Source organism: Apis cerana, linkage group LG1, assembly GCF_029169275.1.
Source record: "Apis cerana isolate GH-2021 linkage group LG1, AcerK_1.0, whole genome shotgun sequence".
Classification (NCBI taxonomy): Eukaryota; Metazoa; Arthropoda; class Insecta; order Hymenoptera; family Apidae; genus Apis; species Apis cerana.
Window position 1 is genome coordinate 7824093 of NC_083852.1, and position 14833 is coordinate 7838925.

The following is a 14833-nucleotide window of genomic DNA, read 5'->3' on the forward strand; positions in this document are numbered from 1 at the left end:
GAAATTACGTGTGGTTAACTGGGACAATGAATCAATGTTTGTTGCAGAATTCGTAATAAAATTCGAAATACGAAATTTTCGCTTTGTGCAAAAAATTAATGGAGATTATTATAAATTAATAGATGCAATCCTTCGCACGGTGAGGATAGCGTTTCGCGAACCATTAATTTTATAGTCCATTGTTTTGAGATGAACCGATTGTTGCGCATTCATTAAGGAAGAACGAACCATTATCCATTATCCACGTTCATTCAAAAAATTACAACGTGTTCTAAGTGCAGATAATGACGAATAATGATTTTATTAAATAATTTTAAATTTGGGACGCCGAAAAACTCGTGTTAATCGTCAAACGTCATCTTCGCCTGAGATACACACTTGAAAATCAATATAAAAACCGTTTATCGATATAATTTAGATGGCTAATATCGAAGTAAATAAGAAATATATTCGCATTGTATATCCAATATCTATCATATATTTAAAACATTAACAAAAACAAAACTCCTTATTCAAATTCCTCGTTCACAATCTTCGTGTCATCCTATCCTAGTTCCAAGATCGCTCCGAGAAATCACTCTTTCCTCTTTCCCCCCTTTCCTTACCATCCCACGAAATTCGAAAAGAGAAGAAATCGATATTCACCTTCGATCCATGACTCCGTCCCCGAGCCCCGACGAGTGATAAATTCGCGGACGGCCCATTAATTCCATCCAACGGACGAATTATACAAGATTCCGGCGGGGCCCTCGCTGTCACTCGTCCAGAGTGGCGCATAAAGCGGGCCCGGGCGGAGGGCGAATAGCAGCCGCTTGTCAAGCTTCGCGGGACCCGAAAAACTTTCATTTGCATCGCTCGAAATTTTAATGGGGCCCGACATATTGTGCCCTCGTTGGTAATTCCTTGGTCGGATTTGAAACGGGAGGAGAGAGAGAGAGAGAGAGGACCCGTCTCGATGGGTCGGAACATCGGTTTGCCACGAGATAAAGTCAATCTTTCTGGCACCGGTGCTCGCTTCCGACCGATACGTTTGCCGATTTGATCTCGAAACAAGACGAAAACAACCCCCTACCTCCCTCTCGTTCACAGAGTTTAAATTACTCCGCGGTTTTTTTCTTCTTCTTCTGCTACTTTTATTTTCCCCTTCGCTCTTTCTTCCTGTTTTGTACCGCGGACGATGGAATCGTCTGTTGGTTTTTGAATGCGCGACGTGGGCTCGGTTTCGTTTGATACTTTGTGCGATCCGCGAATGGCTGGTTGAATGCTTGATATTATCGAAGTTAAAGGATAGGATTAAGAAGTTACGAATGTAACGATGGGGTGATCTCTTTTTCTTTCTTTTTTTTTTTCGTTCTTTTAGATAAATCTCTCGATAATGTCTAATAATTGACTTGCCTTAGAGAGCGTCTTCCATTAGTTAAAATGAATCTTCGATGCGAAGAAGAAGAGCGACGTATGAATGTATTAAGCGTTATTTCTCAGCGATCTTTCGTGATAAATCTTTTTGCAAGGATAATTTCTATTTATTTTTTTGTTGTTGTTTGTCGGATTAAGAAACCTTTTAATAGATAAGATTTATTAGATAAGTTTGTAAATAGACGCCACCTGAACATGACTAATAGGAAATGACTAATAAGAAATGTTTATCGCGAGGAACTTGTTTACGCGCATAATAATACGGTCGAATAATAACCCACGTGTCTTGCTTCAAAAGAAAATATCACCTCTTAGAAAAAACACGTGACAACAAAGTAGAGAATAGATAGAATATTTGCAAAATCAAATTAAATATGAATATATTTAACTTTTCCATAAATGCATAAATTTGTATTGAACGAGATATCGATGATCGAATCAAGATCTAATATAAGATATTCGATCTCGCGAAACTACATTTATCACGTTCAAATAGATAACAAATAGATAACATATATATATATATATATACACATTATACTCCCTTAACGCATGATACGTGCCACGATCGAACAATCTATTAATCATCATTACCCGATGGCCGATCGTTTCTCGCCTCCGCCATAATTTCGCGCGTTTATCCATGGCCGAGGGGTTCGAATACGTTCAAATACAAGATTCGACAAGAGCCGCGGGTCTCTCGCAGCCGATATATCCCGATGCGTCGTAAATTCAACGGAGTAACGAGGCGACTGTCGAAATTGACTCGAAAAGAGCAAAACAAACGGCCTCTTTTCTCTTTCTCCTCCTCCGTTTCTCTCCATTTCCTCTCCGCGGCTCCTCTCAGCCTTTCCGTTCCGCTGCCTCGAGGTCTTCGAGGATCGTAAATCAAAAAGCGCGAGCCTCTCCCGAAAACTCGCGGCGAAAGCGAGAGAAAAGGGAGCGGCAAAGAGGAAAAAGGAAGAAAGAAAGAAAGAAAAAAGGGGGGAGAAAAAAAACGAAGATAAGAAACGAGCGAGCGCGGCGATCGTCGAATCGGAGACGGAAGTGGAGGCCGCCTCGGGATAAATCACCGAGAGTGTAAATTAAAGTTCGCTGCCCACCTTCGCAACCCTCCACCAACCGTGCTATCCTACGTATATATACTCGGCTTCCCGTCCGACTTCTTTTCACCAGAACTTATCGAGGAATCGGGACCTGGTTCTCGGAAGCGGGCACCGGGTATGATAAATAAAACGGGGGACCGGGACAAATTGTATCGGGCAATAAAGCAAAGAGGAGGCCTTGCGGACGAGATCCGCAACGACGAAGCCGCCCCGTGCGGACACGAGATTACCGCGGGAAATAACGAGGCGACTTAATTCAATTACCCGCACCGACGAGATAAGGATAAGAGGGAGACCGAGGTGGACGAGGCCCCGGTAATCCCGCTACCTTCGTTTCGAATTAAGTTGATGGTTTTCTCGGTACAGCGGTTTGTAATTTATTGGTAGTTTATGACCGCTGTTCTCCCGTGCGAAGTGTTTTTGTTAAGTGATTTTTGCAGGTTGTGTAGTGTGTCGGTTAGGTTAGGCGGATGTGTAAGAAGCGTAAGTGCTTGTCCACAGCTTCGCTTATCCTGGATCTTTATAAATTTTACTCTTCCTCGTATCGCGAACGTTATTAAGAATCATTTTGTCGACCGATAATTATCGTTTTGTCGCGTATTTTTTTTGTGAAATACAGTATTCGTAAAATATAGGATTCTTCTGTCGCGTTTTTACATCGTATTTTAATTATTCGATAAATAAGTGAACAATGAATATATTCTTTCTTGTTTCTTACATAAACATTACTATATTTTCGCATTATCTCTAAATTATATGTATTATTAGTAACTAAGAAATAATATTTTCTCGCAATGTCCAATTTCCTAACCTATAACCTACAACGAATATGAAATTCGTGTGTAGCTACCTACGTATGAACGAAGCTATCACTTACTTGTATATTTCGTCAAACTGGATTGGAAGAAAATCACTTAGGCGATAGATTGAACAATGAACAAAGAACAAAGCGAAATCACAAACTGAATCTTTTATTTTATCGTACAATTCACGAATCACTTTTCGAAGAAGACTAACGCGACGAGTTCGCATGCGAGGTCGTAAATTTCTCTGAGCGCATGCGCGCCAGCGGGCCAATCACCGAACTCATCGCACTTCAGATAATCATAGAAAACGCGCGAATTTCGAATGAATAGAAAAACACGCCGTAACTTTACCGTGGTCGACGTGTAATGGGAGCGCGATCTTCCCACGCGACTAGATGTGTTTCTGCGTGGCGTGTTGCACGGCGATCAACACAAACAACGATCCATATATACCGTGACGCGAGCCTCCGTGTTCGTTCCTTCTGTTCTTTCCATAGTTCTAGCTGTCTCTTTCCTTTCCCTGTATCGTCGATTGCCTACCGGCTAGCTGTCCTCGTTGTCCTCCTCTCGCGTCGCTTTTTGTTCCTTCTGCCGGAGTGCATCGTGAAACGAATGGCAAGTTCATAGGTGAGATTTTGTTACCTTTACGGTTAATCGGAAGGTATGATTTCGCGATAAGAGACTATTGTTTCAAATTAAATTTAATTAAATTAAATGTGGAAGGATTAAGTAACCGTATTGTGCGTTCGCAAGGTTCGTTTTTTCGTTTGGAGCTCGTTCTAAGGAATAATTCTAAAGAAAATTTGCATCGATAAAATCGATATAGACATCCATAATTTTATAATATCGCACAGAATAGAAAAACGAAAGCGAAATGAAATTTCCAAGACGTTAGAAATATAGAATAGAATAGAGAAATTAAAAGTAGAAATTAAAATTAAAATAGAATAGAGAAGCTCGATATTATCCTATACTTGATATCTCGACGATCGATATCCATCAGACGTACATATATTTTCCACCTAATGTCCCCAATACAACCAGAAACGAAGATGGACATCCCAATAAGAATCCTCAATAAGAATCGTGAAAAAAGCCCACCCCATTCATCCCCATTCATCGTATCCTTGTTCCTTGCTTCTGCACAAACCTTCTTAGATTCCCTCTTTAGACGTGTTCTTAAAGACACAGGTGTGTCCGTGAAACGGGGCGCGCTTTCCTGTCCGGGATCCAAGGCGATTGAAACACCATCGGGGCTCGCCTATTAATCAGCATCGCATACTTTTTCCTCCTCTCCCCTCCCTGTCGAAAGGTCCGCCAGGTACAAATGCCAGCTGGTACGTATAACTGTCGATACAAAGAGGTACAAAGGATCGGCGGCGCGCGATACCGCGCGTAAGAATAAAGATCAAAGCGAAACGGTCGCGCATCTGCATTCCGCGGGGATATAAGGTCGGCTCTCCGCTCGACGCGGGAGACAGGACGAACGCAGGTGTCTCTAATTGGTTATTTATAAGCGATCCTTAACCCGCCGCTGATTTACTGCGTAGGCGAGTGCGCACGCGATAGGTTTTGCGCGAGCCAATTACAATCGGCCGGTGCCGCGTAATCTTAGTCATCGGTCAGCTGTACCTGGGGGCCGACCTGATCGATCGTTCGATGGATCGAGAGAGGTGATCGAGAACGCGCGGCGGAGAAACGCGGCGTCCTCGCCGGCAAGGTCGCGGCGACGATTTTGAAACACGCCTCGGACCCTGGCTCTGCTCCTTTTTTAAACCCTCTTCGTCTCTTTCGATCGCGACCGCCTCTCGTTGGTTGCCAATAGTCTGGTTCAGACGGGTACCTCTCTCAGGATCCAAAATTGGAGTTTCTAGGTTTAGATATTTTGCGTGACGGGTAATTTGATTTAATTGATTAAATCTCGAATACTGTCGATTAAAGAGGGAACGCTTGCGTAGCTGTGTATTCTAATTTCTTTTCGGGAAAATAGATATTCGATGACTATGGAGTATGGGGAGTGTTTTTCTATTCTGAAAGAAAAAAATCAATGTTATTTAATAATTGTAAAATCAAAAATCTAAATATCTATTTATCGCAATCTCTTTATCGTAATTTTCAAATATCTTGTTATAATATGAGATAGACAAAAATTTTAGATAATGTACATCATTGTATTCAAACGATCGAAGTAATGATAAAAATTTGTGGGATGAAAGGAATTACACAAAGTTTTAACAAAAATAAAATAGATAAAATGTCTTGTATGAGAATATATGATTGACCGTGTAACGTATCATCTTGTCTTCGATATCTTGACAGTAATTTCATAGGTTGGATCTATCTGATCTTCGGGACCATCTGAAATCAAATCAACACAAAACATTATCGACTTTCGAGCGATCGTGGACAGCACATGTACAAGTATAAGAAAAATATTCATAAATCAAGCTTACGACGCCTTCCGTGTCACCGTTCACCGGGTTGGTCAAACGAGACGCGGAAGATCGATGATCGAGAAAGCCCCTAGAAGAAGCATCCTAGAAAGTCCACGACATCCTGACCGAGAATCGTTACCGTGCTTTATGTTCGATTTCGTCGCTTGTTCGTCGTGGCCGAGCAAGAAATCGACCGATTTAATGGAAACGCATTCCCACGCACCCAACCTCTCCTGCGTGCCTCTTCACCCTCCTTTTCTCTTTTCGATGCGTTCGCAGTACAATGTGGAATTTTTTTGTCGACGATGCACGATATCCGCGATTTATTCTAAGATAATTATCGTATGTCTGAGAAAACGTATTTTTCTCAGCGAATTGCATACATGTTTTCAAATATCCGGCGCTTATTCAAATCGTTGGTAAATATATGTATATAACGATACCTGTGTTTCTAGTGTAAACAATTTATAAATGGCGATAGGTGCGTGCTTGAACGAGTCTTTTATTCGATCGTAAAAATCTTATCAATCGATGCTTTTGACGAGATGATTATTCGAGAGAAAAGAATAAATAACATCTCGAACAGAACGTAAATAATATATTGCGTGGGACTGACGTAATGGTTAGGATGATCCATGTTAGCCTGAATCCTTGGCTTGAATCGTTGGCTGGAAACTTAATTGCGTTCTCACGATTGTCTCCTCTACGTTTGGCAGTCGAAACGAGGCCTAACAACTGCGTTTCACCGGCTGTAAACGATAATCATCGCATTTCGTCTTGGCCAGGAGGAAATCGTAAATCGTTTGGGCTCGAATTTTGAGATCATTATTCTTTTGTTCGATCCCTCGAATTCTACATTCGATAATATAGATTTTAATGAATAACGTGAAATTCGCGATAAAATAACCGGACGGAGATATAAATCAATTAGGATGATTCATGAGGAATATTCACGCGATGGATTCTTTAAATGTCCTTTGAAACATCGTTCGCGAGAAGAGTCGTCAAGTCAGCGATTTCTCGGACAGTAATCGAGATAGTTGGCAGCGGTAAACGACGCAGAACTACGTCGTGGATAACGAACGAGCGTAGTTACCTATTACAACTTGCAGACAGACCTACGACTTTCAACAGCCGAATCGCACTAATGTCGATGGTATGAGTTATATATCGATAAATGGTATAATATGTCAATGATGTCAATTAAAGTCGAATTATACTTGTACGACTTTATTTTAGATATTTATATCGGAAATTGATTCACTAATTCATCTAATAAACGGAAAAATATTATAATTAAAGTGAATTTTATACGTAATATATGTATACATGTATAGAAATCCAAGAAAAATTTACAATAAAGATAGTTAGGTTATGTTAGGAGAAAGATCGAATAACCCTATATATAAATACATAATTCTACAACTCTTCTAATTGAATCATCTCAATTCTATATAATAACTATACCAATTCGCTAAATATTTTCCCAGTCACGTTGAATTCTACCAAATAATCTCTTGATCACGTTTTTTTCGATCATTTCGACGATATAAATATACGACGTCATCATATTCGGATCTTTGCATAACCTAACCTATTCTAAATCATACGATATCGAAATATTCATAACTTTCGTATTATGAACCTAAATTCGTAAATCGAATATATATTTCGTTCATCGAGTATATTCGAAAATATAAATAATACCTCAAAATGAAGTGCAATCATCTTCATGTCAAGTTTCAATCCATTGGAAAATCTCGAACAGCGAGGGATCGTGGACGGGAACAGGATGCTGCGTAGTATCCACGTAGCTCGAAATAAATTGTGACCAACTTTAAAGGGGCAAGCTTGTGGCTTCGAATGTCCCTTTCGAATTGCTCGGTCCAAGGATCTGTTGCACGTTTTCCAAAGCCGTCGGCCACGCACAGGCACAAGAGAGCCGCTGATCAATAGCTATTGGTCGGCGGGGAGCCGTCGTGTCGCCGGCGCGGTGGCGATGTCGTCAATTTTTTTATTACGAGCCTGGACACACGCACGCAGCGCGCATGTGCACACGCATGCGCGTACCTTGGCTGTACTGTACACAGCATGAAGGAAGAAGATAGAAAAGGGAGAAGGAGAACGAGCGAGAGAGAGAGAAAGAAAGAGAGAGAGAAGCGATGCGCGCGCATGCGATCGCATTAGATTTCACGGGTCGCGGGATATCCTCGGTCGCGTCGGTTGCTATCCTTCCTTTAATTGGTCCAGGCCATGTCCGAGTCCGAGGTAATTGCCACTGTATTTTAGCATTCGATGGTTCTTGCCCAGAGCGTAACATCGGTTTCTGAAATTCCGTTGCCGCAGTGATTTTACGCGGATGGCAACCTCCAACCGGGTACCGTTCGTTCGGTGGAAATCGTGTCGGGTGACGTTTACGGTCGCTGACTGACATGCGATTTCTTTCTGTTCGATTTATTGGAGAAACGAGTGTATGTATGGTTTCGGTATGGAAAAACGTACGGTGCCGTTTAACGTTCGTTTCTTGTCCTTGAATATCCCTTGATGGTTTCTGGTGAGTTTTTGTTTATGTTACATCGTTTCATATAATTTAATCCACTACTACATAGAATCTTCCGAAAATAACCGTATACGAAATATAATTATACGAAATTATTAGAAATGTCGAATACCGAATCAAATCACGAGATATTATGAACAATCATCGACATAGTTATAAGATTTGTCTAAGATCAATCGCGTTTTAATAAAATACGTACCGCAACGTCGCGACCTAACCTCTAAATTCCCTCCATGGAAATGCAACAGCGAACTCTCGGTTACAATTGCTTATCAAGGATCCTTTTTCGCGCGACTATTCTATATATCGAGCAGAAGCTAGGCCAAGATCTGCTCGCGTTTCTCATCACCGGCATCTCTCTGTTCCGGCAAAGTCACCTTTTAACGAGCGGGCGTATACCTCTGGAGAGATACTCGCGGCCTCCCGCTCGTCCTCTTTCTTCTTGGGGAACAATAGGCCCCGGCAGGGGAGTTAATCTACATACGCAAATTCCAACGATAGATCTTGAGCGGCGAGAGAGAAGGCGGCTGCGTATTGCCGGACGTACACGCGTATGTCTTCAACAATGGGCCTACCCCTTCGGCTGGCCCTGGCCGGGGGCATCCCTGAAGGAAGGACAATAAGCTCCGCTTGATAGTTATTGTGGTGCCTAGTCCACCTCGCGTCTCTCCCACCGCGAAAGAAGGAAGAGTGGAGGCCTCTTCCCGGTGAATAAAAGTCAGCGGATACCCTCCAGCAAAAGGCACGCGTTACTGTTTTCCCTAAATGATTGCTCGGACGCGCGCGTAATTTAAGCGGGCTTAACTAAGCGGGCCAGGCTGATCGGCACGGAGAAATAATTCCTCGAGAAGTCCACCGTGAAAATATTTATTGCCGCGGCGAGGTTAACGCCTCTGAAAACTCGAAACGGAAGGTAGCCAATCGAGGAACGAGTTATTTGCGTTATCGATGCAAAGTAACTTCTTCGTGCGTCTACTATTTCAACTAACGTATCTACCGTATCCTCCTGTCCAGGATGCTTGGTTCTCCGATTGACAAAGAAACGCGAAAGCCAGTTAGACTTCCTCTTATTAGTAACCACACCACTGCTGCGTTATTTTGATCCAAAGATATCCAGTATTTTCCTTTTTATTCCATTTTTTCCCCTCCTGCTGCGTTTATCTTGCTACGGTCATAAGCATCGTAGAAATTTATCGATAATCATCGAAATTCTCGGTAAAAGTTTTCCCCGAGTTAACGAAAAAATACGCGGAGGGAAGTAGTTTCCGAAACAGTGGCGTTTTCCCAGAGCGCGGCAGGTGTCGGGACACGTGGCGGAAGGGGAATCTTTTTACGAGGCGGTGTGAGCGCGAGCGTAAGCGGAAGCGGAGGATCGGGGCCGCTTTTCCGTTCGACGGGGGGATGGCACGACGACCTTTGAGGTCGATGACTCGGCTGACTCGGCGTCAAAACAAGACACGGCCGATAGGACGTGTCGGGTAGGCTTCTCGTCCGCGCCGGGAAAGGTTCCCACCGTCTAGTCGCCCCACGACTCTTCCCTCTTCGCTCCGTCCGCCTCGGCCAGCGCTTTTCTCCGCAAGCGTCTCCTTTCTTCCCGCGTGCACCGATTCCTGGAAGCTCGCGAAGGCGCAGCGCTGTCTGGCCGAGCCGGGACCGCTCGTCGTCTGCACCGAGCCACAAATACCTACAAAGCCGCGCTGGCGCGCAACGCTTGGAATGAGAACCAGCGCGAGAGATCGGAGAGGCCAGGAGACGAGGAGAAGGAGCAGGAGCAGCAGGAGGAAGAGGAGGAGGTGGAAGAAGAAGAAGAAGAAGAAGAAGCGCAGCAACGGCAAAAGAGCAGAAGCGGTAGAAGGAGGAATAAGGATCAGAGAGGGAGAGAAGGAGATGGCGCGGTAGCTGAAGCGGCAGGGACCAGGGAACGAGTAAAACCAGGCTGGCTCACCCGACTACCTTGCCCAGTAGAGATGCCTACGGTATAAAAGCCACGGAGAGAGAAGAGCCGCTTCTAAGTAGCTACGTGATCAGCGATAATAACGCGACTTGGAAACGTGGAAGATCGTTCCTCTTCGCCCTCCCCCTTTTTCTATCGGCGACGCGTACAGGCTTATATTGTCGGTCGTTTGGGTTACTGCCGCGCGATCCACTGGTGGTGGATCCTGCCGCGCGCCTTTCCACCAGGTTTAGGTAGCCTGGCTCGGTGGACACGCGGCTCTCCTCTCTCCCTTTCTCTCTCTCTCTCTCTCTCGGTTCCCGGAAACAAGGGAGGTAACGGCCGCCACCTGTTCTTCTTCTTCGACGTCGATCGCGCTCCTCGATTCGTTTGCGATATGGTACCTGGCTATGTGAACGCGATCGATACTATTGACCCGCGACCCGGGAACCGTAGCTCGATGATTGCTCGATTTTTATGGCTCTGATCGTGGGACAGCGATTATCGATCGGCGTCAATTGATTCGATACGATTTATACGAGTCTATAGACGTACGATTGAATCCATTTATTCGAACTTCATTTATCATCAATGGATTTCTATTTGTACTTAAATGTCTCAGTTTGATCAGCTAGTTGTTCGTGACCAGGGATATATGTAATGGAATTATCTCCTCTCTTCAATTACAATCGAAATTTTCCGTTTAATCTCGATTAGGGATAGAATTCTAAATAGATGCAATAAAGGTGGAACGAAACTCGCTCGTGGCAGATCGATGATCGAGGCACGGGGGTTCAGAGGTGGTCGGGTTGAAAGCGACAATAATGGCGCGTGATTTGAAAGGAGCTCTCTCGAGGAACCACCTCGTCGTCTTGTGAATTATTTACGAATAGATTTATTCGCGTCATTCGTTTTCGTCACCGGCGTTTAATAGGCGCGCACCTGCACCCTCTTGTAACTCGTTTTGGAGTACTGACAGATGAATTATTCCCCGGATCGGGTTGGTCGATTTTTCTTGGCCGCCGCTTAACGTTAACGGCGAGAACGCGTGCGCCTCGAACCGCGTTTAATATCGTACACGGGATGAGAGATATCGAGACTCGAATATTAATTCGGACGAATAACGCGGCACTTTTAGACGAATCGTGATCCCTCTACCTTAGTCATTGCTCCCTTAATGGGCCAACCTGGAAGCTTCACCAATCTCGCGACGGGGTGCTGCTGATCTCATCTTGAATGTGCTTGCGTGTGCAACTATCTTCTCTTCATATATCGTATTTAAAGTTTTACGCGTCGTATCTCTTCCTGTTCCTCTTCCATCTCGTAATCGATGAAATTTTGAGATTTTTTTTTTTTATGCCAAAGAAGAGATACTCGTATATTTCATGTACGAAAATGTATTTATACGATCTGGATAAAATTCACAAAGGGTATCGTAGAATTAATAAGAAACTCAAGTACACGATGTATACAAATCTACAACGTGTCACGGAGATATTCGCTCGCTGAACAAGCTATTAGTAAACGTACTAATATGTTGTATTTCGAGCAAAATCCAGAGATGATTTACTCCGGTAAGGAAAGGCAATTCGGCCACGATGGTGTCGCAGCTAATGATATAGTGGTTAATTGGCCTCATTCTTCATCCCGTTACCCTCGCACCGGAACGAAAGCGCGAAAATAGAAATTACGGCCCGCGGCTTTTCGCGCCGCTACTTCCTCAAAGCGCGGAATAATTAGACCGAACGGGATGCTAATTTGTTTCCACGAAACTCGCGCTCGTCTTTCGCGTAACAAATGCACGATTCGTTTTCGGGACACTCGCTCGAATCTTAATTAGACCCGACGCTCCTTCTTTTTCGCCCGGCTGAATTTATTCCGCGGTAAATCATTCGCTCCACTCTCCACCGTTGAGTGGAATCCTGGAAAAAGGGGATTCCGTGACGAAATTCCCTTCTCCTTTTCGTTTCGAATAATTAATTTCGTCCGTGCGAATCGTAATTTAATTTAACGTTGAGAGGCTGAGATTTGAATTTGTAACGAGAAGTGTATATTGCAATGATTATCAGAATGTTAATCTTCGTAATCTCCGTTTCATGAGGTTTTTAGTTTAATCTAAATAGTGAGCGATTTCGTTAGAAATATTAAGATAATCCCGTTTATTCCTAACTCGAGATTAGCTCGAGGATTTACAATTTACCTTTCAGAGAACAAACTTTTCAATTAAGTGTATACCTTCGAAACACGGAAATTCCGAGATATATATTCAAATACTTTCTCTAGAATGGATTCAATTAATTTTGTTAAACGTAATCAATTCGGGTGACGCTCATCGTGAATTTTTCCAAGAAATGAACCATGAAACGCGCATTCACGGAAAATTGGTGCACAGCCATTTTTGAATTTCATTACGATTTTACGATTATTCCTCGTACTCGTCGAAAATCAGGAACCCTTTTTAGCATCACGTATAAATATATCAAAGAGAGTAATATACGCGTACATCGCGTTTCTCTGCCAAATTCGAGATTCCGAAGAGGATTAAAATTTCTCCCTTGCTCTCCCGCCGAAATCAAATTCCCTTATAACGAGAGAAATTTGCGCGTTTCCACGCGACAACAATGTCGCGGCATTCCTCTCGGAGGAACCAGTCTCTTGACAGGAATCCAGGTCCTCCTCCCGGCGGATCGAGAGGCGATATCGGTTCCCCGTCCGGTATTTCCAGCTCTATCGAGAGAGGCAACGGCTCTGACTTAGAGGCGTACAGTGTCCCGATACACACAATAGGGGCGGCGATCGTTTGTATCGTGGGTCTGACCGGTCCCGGGAATAATCTAACCGCGCGTGTTGCCGATTTAAGCCGCGATTTTGCTCGTTCCGTGCTCGCGTCCGAGCGGAGTCCCGGGATTCCAGGAGCATCCATCAGGCCTCGTCAAACCAGCCGACGACGCATCAGTGGATCGGCATTCATTGGCTACGCTCGATGGAAAAAGAGAGGGAGAGAGGGATCGAGGAAAAGGGGGAGAGACCGAGAGAGAGAGGAAAGAACGGGGTCCAACGTCCGTCCGTTCGTCCGTCCATCCGTCCGTTCGTCCCTCCTCGCCGCAAAACCTCCTCCCCCTCCTCCTCCTCCCGCTTCTGCCTTCGGCTTTCGCCGACCCGCGTTTCCACCCGTCCGCGCCTGTGTTCGCCCGTACGTGCGTCCTCGTGGCGGCGTCCACCCCGAGCAAGAAGCGCCCCGGTAAAAATTCGTTGGCGCAATCAGCTGACGGATCTGTCGGGCGCGCGGGAAATGTTTTACGACGGCCGTGGCGCGCCCACGGCGTCAAGATTAGATATTTTTCTGCGGCGATCCGTCCAAACCTCGCTTTGTCGCGCGGAATGAAGGATTATTTCACGAAACTCGCTTGCGAATTTGTGTGCACGAGTTTCTGTGCAGGTTCTTTCCGTGTCAGAAATCAATAGACTTGATATAACTTGTTCCTATAAAACGATTTTCTGAGATTCCGAGATGTATAGATGTATAATGGAATATCCGCATAAGTCCAGTTTCGTTCAAATTTTCCTCAAGACTCGTTTTGAGGATGAGTCGAGAGACATATCTGCTAGATCCCGATCCTTGAGAGCGTTTCGTTTGGCGAAGGGATCGGTTGTTGATCCGGGGATCGCGTGGGGAGCGGATACGAGGCATTAGGGCGCCTCGATGCGATGATAATGGGGGTCCCCCTTCGCTGGGAGCGGCCGTGTATCTACGATGACAGGTGGATCCGCTAATCGTTTGCGCGCGACGAGCGCCATTACGACCCGTCCGTCACGTTTGCTCGAGGTCCGCTGACGAAACCTGCTACTATGATAGCCGTAATCGTCCCTAAGTGCTTGATGGTCGGTAAATGGATGATAATTGTGGAAGAGCTGGACGCGGAGCACGTTACAGGCCCTTCGTCATTCGTTTCTCGATGGGTGAGGACAGGAGATTGGCCGAGGAAGCGGAAGACCTCGTCTCTCGCGCGGCGATGGCGCCTGAGTTTTTGAGTTCCTGCGCGCACAGTGTCCTCGGTGTCGTGGAAGGTGCTTGACCTTTCGGGTCTTGGTTAACAAGGTTCTTGTTAAGGAGGAAGGTGAGATCGCAAGCTGTTGGCTCAGTTTCACCGTGTGTTCCCCTCACGTGCCGGTATTTGCCTAGATGGTGGTCCCATAGCTGCAACTTATGTAAGTGCCCGATTGAAATACTCGCTTTTTATGCTTCTAGGACTTGCAGACTTGTCGTACCTTTAACTCGTACAGCGTTACCTTTCCACATTTCTTTTTTTTTCAATTCTCTTTAGCTCTTTAATCGGACGTGTAATAAATCGAAATCGAATTTCCTCACCCCGAGGAATTTAAAATTGGTCAACGGAAAATTTAAAAATCCACAATTTCAGAAATTGCGATATTCCAACTAATGTGCAACAAACTACTTTCCTAATTCGTTTCTGCTCGTATGAAAATGATTCTTACGAATTATTATCAGGGAATCGTGGCCGAAAGAGAATCGAAAGAGAAATACACCGACTCAAGTTCGATCGGGCACTGTGATT

At 44.5% G+C, this 14833-nt stretch overlaps 2 protein-coding genes across 25 annotated transcripts in view; one reads left to right on the forward strand and one right to left on the reverse strand.

Annotated features, from left to right (window-relative positions):
* Positions 1-4088, reverse strand: part of LOC107994785 (glucose dehydrogenase [FAD, quinone]-like) — a 55278-nt gene extending 51190 nt beyond the window's left edge. For both annotated transcript variants that reach the window (XM_062081788.1, XM_062081795.1), the window contains exon 1: positions 3400-4088. The gene's annotated coding sequence lies outside the window, so the exon portion shown is untranslated. The remainder of the gene's footprint in view (positions 1-3399) is intronic.
* The window catches only part of LOC107994781 (myocardin-like), a 291174-nt gene that overhangs the window by 159992 nt on the left and 116349 nt on the right, over positions 1-14833 (forward strand). The gene's annotated exons all lie outside the window — the stretch shown is intronic.